Source organism: Pinus tabuliformis, chromosome 6 (genome assembly GCF_031772625.1).
Source record: "Pinus tabuliformis cultivar Carrire ecotype Pingquan chromosome 6, CPIR1, whole genome shotgun sequence".
Lineage (NCBI taxonomy): Eukaryota > Viridiplantae > Streptophyta > Pinopsida > Pinales > Pinaceae > Pinus > Pinus tabuliformis.
The window spans coordinates 1,499,975,107-1,499,981,106 of record NC_142292.1 but is presented as its reverse complement, the minus strand read 5'-3'; positions in this window follow the sequence as shown (position 1 = coordinate 1,499,981,106).

The following is a 6,000-nucleotide window of genomic DNA, read 5'->3' as shown; positions in this document are numbered from 1 at the left end:
TTTATTTATTTACCATACCTCCATTTTACTTATATTTTTATTTGTTTACATCGTTACATGTATATAACGTGACTTATGGAGTAAATATATATATATTTTTTATTTATTTACCATACCTCTCATTTATTTATATTTTTATTAATTTACCATACCTCTTTTATAAATATGGTATTTGGCCCATAGGATTCACTTAAATAAAACCTATTCTTGAAAATGGCGAATGGATTCACTTAAATAAAACCTATTCTTGAAAATGGGTGAATGGAAGGTTGTAAGTCCTAATTTCAAGGGCTAAATTTACCTTTTTTATCCTCTCCCTTAAAATAAGGTGGGCTATTTGAGGTGATTTGTAAAAATGTACTATGATACAAAATATTCGCCCACTAAAAATTTTAAACCCCTTAATTTCGCCAAAGGGCAAACATTCGCCCCTAAAATTATCCTTGGTCTGTTATTCGCTCTCCCCAATTCACATTTGGATTGTTCTGCTTCTGCCCCTATCAAGATTTGGTATCTTACCCAAAAGATTGTATTGCCTCTCACAACTAAAACTATTTTCTTATATTACAATATAATTATAATTATATTATAATTATATAATTATAATATAATTATACTAAAAATTGCACTAGATATTGCAATGGAAATGTCATAATGCTTAAATTCGAGAGAAACGCTAACAAAAAATCTAGAAGTGCATCATCATTTGCCTAGACAACTTGAATCGAAGGAGGCAAACAATTTTTTGAATGAGCATTCCAGCTCTAGAAAATTTGGAGAATATATTCTATGATTTTTCTTGTAAGTCTATAATTACTTTGTGGATCATAATTGTCCTTGCTTTTACCAAATACCTTATCGCAGTCGCTTGCTAAACTACACAGTATGACTTGAACTTGTACAATATTTTGAATTTATTTATTCCCACTCTGTAGTATCTTTCTGGGATTTTATTTTAGAATTATCATTATCCCATGCACCCCAAATGTTTCTATACCTCATTATTTCTAGCACACCATTTTCATCTAAATTAACTATTTTTACCTTTCATAAACTTTTGAGATTTTTCATCAAAGTTCATAAGACGTGAAGAGGCTAGTACTCTTCCTAACATAGAATCAACTAATGTTTCTCTAAACTAGCAACTAAATAAAATCGTTAAGCAAAAAAGATGAGCAATCACAATTTTTGGATTGTTTCTATGTATATAATTTGATGCATCAAAAACTGCTTTGCATTTTTCATTAATAATAATAATTATAAATATATGTCTGGCAAGATGTATGAGGTGCCTACCTTAGTTGCACTGATTTGCATGATAAATATAAGGTAAAAAGAAAACCTCATAAAATGAGTTCGCTATTGATCAAAATTCTGCTCATTCATTGACAAATACGAAACATAGAGGTATGGTAAACTTCTAAATAATCGCATTGAATAATTCAGTGAGCAAGAAAGGATTCGAGGATGATGTGTACCCTTTAGAATCCAACAATGGAAGAGTCACTAGCGGCTATGTGTACCCTTTAGAATCCAACAATGGAAGAGGCACTAGCGGCTGGATTGACATTGGTATCGGCATTGGTATTGACATTGGTATCAACATTGGTACTGACATTAATCAAAACTTACAACGATGAAGCCATGGCCCAAGGTCAAGTAATCAATATTAGTTATGGACTGACAGAGTCTATGAAAGAAGCATCCCTGCAAATCTGAGGAAAGATAATGTTAAATCAAATATTGATATTTATCAAATAATGAAAATAGGAAACAAAGATATATACCTTGAAGATTTCAAATAGTAAATAAACTACAATCCATTTAAAAATCAGTGTTCAGCTCCAGAAACTCATATGGTGCTTTGCAATTGAAGTTCCATGGGTTAATTTGAATCTTGTAGAATTTGTTTGTATAAAAAACAAACAAATCCCTCAAAACCCATATAGTTTTTTTACACCCTCAAAATCTTATCCTGCAATCGCCCAAAATTCATGTTGTGGCCTCTTAATATTTTAGTTTTGAAATCAAGAACATTACCCAATCAACCACAACTGCTCCATAGATAGTGCCTCGTCGATATAAAAAATTGAGGTTGGTTGAATGTTCATAAAGAATTCGATTAATAGTTCATCTATCAAAACACTGAGTCGCAACCGCCACTGTTCGTACCATTCAATTTAAATCAACAGGTAATCACAACCTAATCATCTAACAAAAGATGCAATGGCACAAATTATGACATGGATGCAGCTAGGAGAGTTTTTTTCAGAGGGGAACGCCTTACGGCGAAATTATATTATAATATAATTTTATTATATTATAATTATATTTTAATGAAATCATAGAGAGAGAGAGAGAGAGAGAGAGAGAGAATTTATTGCACCGAGAGACGCATTCTACAGCCTAGTATGACCTCGATGTGTAAGTATGTTCACGTCCTCAAAAAATAATAATTTTCGTTAAAAATAATTTCCGTTAATGCTAAATCGCTAATTTGTTTAATATCTCTTTTATCATATACGTGAATTTGAATGGATCATAAATTTACCTTTAACAAAAAAAATTACCACATTAAAGTTCCAAATTAGGTAAAATTTTAAACATCTTTACTCTTTACTCAAGCCAATACCATTTCTTAAATCAAAAGAAAAAAATGTTAATTCAACACAAGGAATCAAAAATCTTGCTCCAAAATCTTTTAATACTTCTTTTAATTAAATATTTGTAAAATGAATCTTTAGAGGAAAAACCATATATATTAATTTGATGTAGTTTTATTATAAATTTTGTTATCATGCTATGTAAAAAACATCATTAAATCTAATATTGATATTAAAATATTAGTATTAATATTAATATTAATATTAATATTAAATATTAATATTATATTTATATAAATATATTATAATATCAATATTATTAAATTTAATAACTTTGGATTAATACAGTAGTAAATTTAATATAATATTCATTTTGTTATATTATAATATATATTAATATTAACTCTAGATATATATGGAGGGAAGAACAAAGACATAGAGTGATAGAGGTGGAGAGATACAAGGAGAGATGGAGTAGAATGAAGGAGAGGGGAGAGGAGTAACGAAGGGAGAGAGAAAGAGAGGAGTGCAAGAGGGAGGGAAGGGTAAGAGAGGGAGACACAAATACGAAGGGGGGAGAGGGGAGGAGAGAGAGGAGGAGAGAGGGACAGAAATAGTGACAAGGTCAAAGGGCAGAGAGAGAGAGAGAGAGAGAGAGAGAGAGAGAGAGAGATGGGTGGAGGGAGGAGGAGGTAGGATAGAAAGGGAGAGAGGGGAAGGACCAGAGAGAGGACTTGAGAGGGAGGGACAAAGAGATGGAATTGGAGGGGAGAGAGGGAGTGAAGAAGAAATACATAGAGAGAGAAAAGTGGGGAGAGATAGAGAGAGAGGGAGCAACAAGGGAGAGATGGAGAGAGAGTGTGTATGTTTTGGGGTGAGATAGAAAGACAAAGAAGGAGAGATGGAAGGAAGGGGGGAGAGAAGGAGAGAGGGAGAGAGATAATGATTGAGTTGGAGAGTGAAGAGAGAGATAGAGAGAGGGAAACATAGGAGGGGGAGACAAAGGGAGGTGGGAGAGAAAGGGAGAGAGAGGAAGGAAGAGATAGAGGACATGAGAGAGAGAAGGAGAGAGAGACAGGGAGAGAGAGGGAGGAAAGAAGAAATAAATAGAGAGAGAAAGGTGAAGAGAGAGAGAGAGAAAGAGGGAAGAGAGATAGAAGGGGAAGAGAGGGAGAGAAGGGGAAGAGAGAGGGAGAGGGAGATGAAGAGGGAGGGAGATATAGATAGATATGGAGAAAGAGTGTGTATGTTTTGGGGGTGATATAGAGAGACAAAGGAGAGGCAGAGGGAGATAGAGATATAGATGGGAGGTGAAGAGAGGGAAGAAGAGAGAGATAGAGAGAGGGAGAGAGGGAGGGAGAGATAGATAGATATGGAGAGAGAGAATGTGTGTGTTAGGGGGCGGGTGCGGGGTGAGATAGAGAGACAAAGAAGGAGAGATGGAGGGAGATATGTGTGTGTGTGTGGAGGGGAGAGTGGGAAGGAGATTTCTTGCACTAGATGCATTGGTTTCAGTATAGATGATGATTTCTAATCCTACTTGATTGCTTGAACTAAATGCATTGATTTTAGTGTAGATGATGATTTCTAATCATATTTGATTGCTTGCTCTAGATGCATTCATTTTAGTGTAGATGATGTTTTCTAATCCTATTTGATCGATTGCACTAGATGCATTGATTTCAACATAGATGTTGATTTCGAATTATATTTGGAGTATAGAACTTTAGGAAAGGTTTGCACCTCATGGGATTTGATCCCTATCGATGCATGATAGATCTGGCATTAGATGGATTTAAGCTGGTTATAATTCAGTTATCATATTAACTCTGGAAAAGATATTATTGGCTACTATCCGCAAATGTAGGTTGACTCATCATTGTTATGCATAAAGAATCATACCACAAAAAATGAAGACCATGGATAGTAGTGGTAGGGTTTCACTCCTTCCAAATACCTTTGTGTTTTGAACCTTTAACATAATTCATTAAGATTGAAAGAAATGAACACTTCCCTATAACAAACAATTTTAGAATATATATATATATATATATATATATATATATTCCTTTTTATAAAAGATTAAATATATAATAATTTAGAATCTTAAAAAAATCAAACCTTATTTTACATATATTTAAAAAAATTAATAAATTAATTAATTAAAAAAAATACTCAAATAAAACATTAAAATTTAAAAGTTTAAAATGGTTTTAGTAAAAAGTAACCATGATTATTTATCTACATATATTTAAAAAATTAAAAAATTAATTAATTAAAAAAATTACTCAAATAAAACATTAAAATTTACAAGTTTAAAATGGTTTTAGTAAAAAGTAACTATGATTATTTATCCACTATTTTTATTAAAAATATTTGCTCATTCAAATAAATTTAGGGAACATATTTGAGTGCCTATTGAATGGGACCCAGGAAAATTCAATTTTTAGAATTTATATTTAAAAAATGTTTTAGTAAAAAGTAATTATGATATTTATCGAGTATTTTTATTAAAAATGTATGCTTTCAAATAAATTTATGGAACATATTTGAATGTCTATTGTCTGGGAGTAAGGAAAATTCAATTTGTAGAATTTATATTTAAAAAATGAAAATATATTTCACAAATATTAATTATGTAAAACAGTTTTGGAATTTAACATTTTACAAATTTTTTTTTTTTCATTTTCTAAATACACTTGATGTTAAATAAGATTCTCTAAACATAAAAAATAACAAGTAGAACTAAAATGAATTCATATATTTAAGATCCAGTAATTTAAGTTAAGTGATTTACAGGTAGAGAAGGCTTAGTATTGCACAAGGCATGAACAAAAATATTCACACAAAAACATTTTCTGAAATTGGTAACACTTTTTAGGCATGTCATGAATTTTCGCTTAACAAATAATTTCATAATGAACAAGTAGTCACTATCCTAAATATGAGGATTTGATTTTCAAATTATGTTCCATAACTATGATTGATTTTTTTTTAGTATGATGGATACCTTTCTTTGCTTCAATAAAAAAGTGTTGGAACCTTGTGACAAAACAACATGTTGTTAATTCCAATTCCACTAATAAATCCATCTTCTTGCTAAGATTTTTCATTATTCTTTTCTCTTTCATAGTGAACAAGTGGTCACTATCCTAAATATGAGGATTTGATTTTCAAATTATCTTTGATAACTATGATTGATTTTTTTCTTATTATGATGGATACCTTTCTTTGCTTCAATAAAAAAATGTTGGAACCTGGTGACAGAGCAACATGTTGTTAATTCCAATTCCACTAATAAATCTATCTTTTTGCTAAGATTTTTCATTATTCTTTTTTGTTACATGTGTATGTTGTGAATTTGCATAGTTTTAAACAAAAACAAGTAAGAATGTTA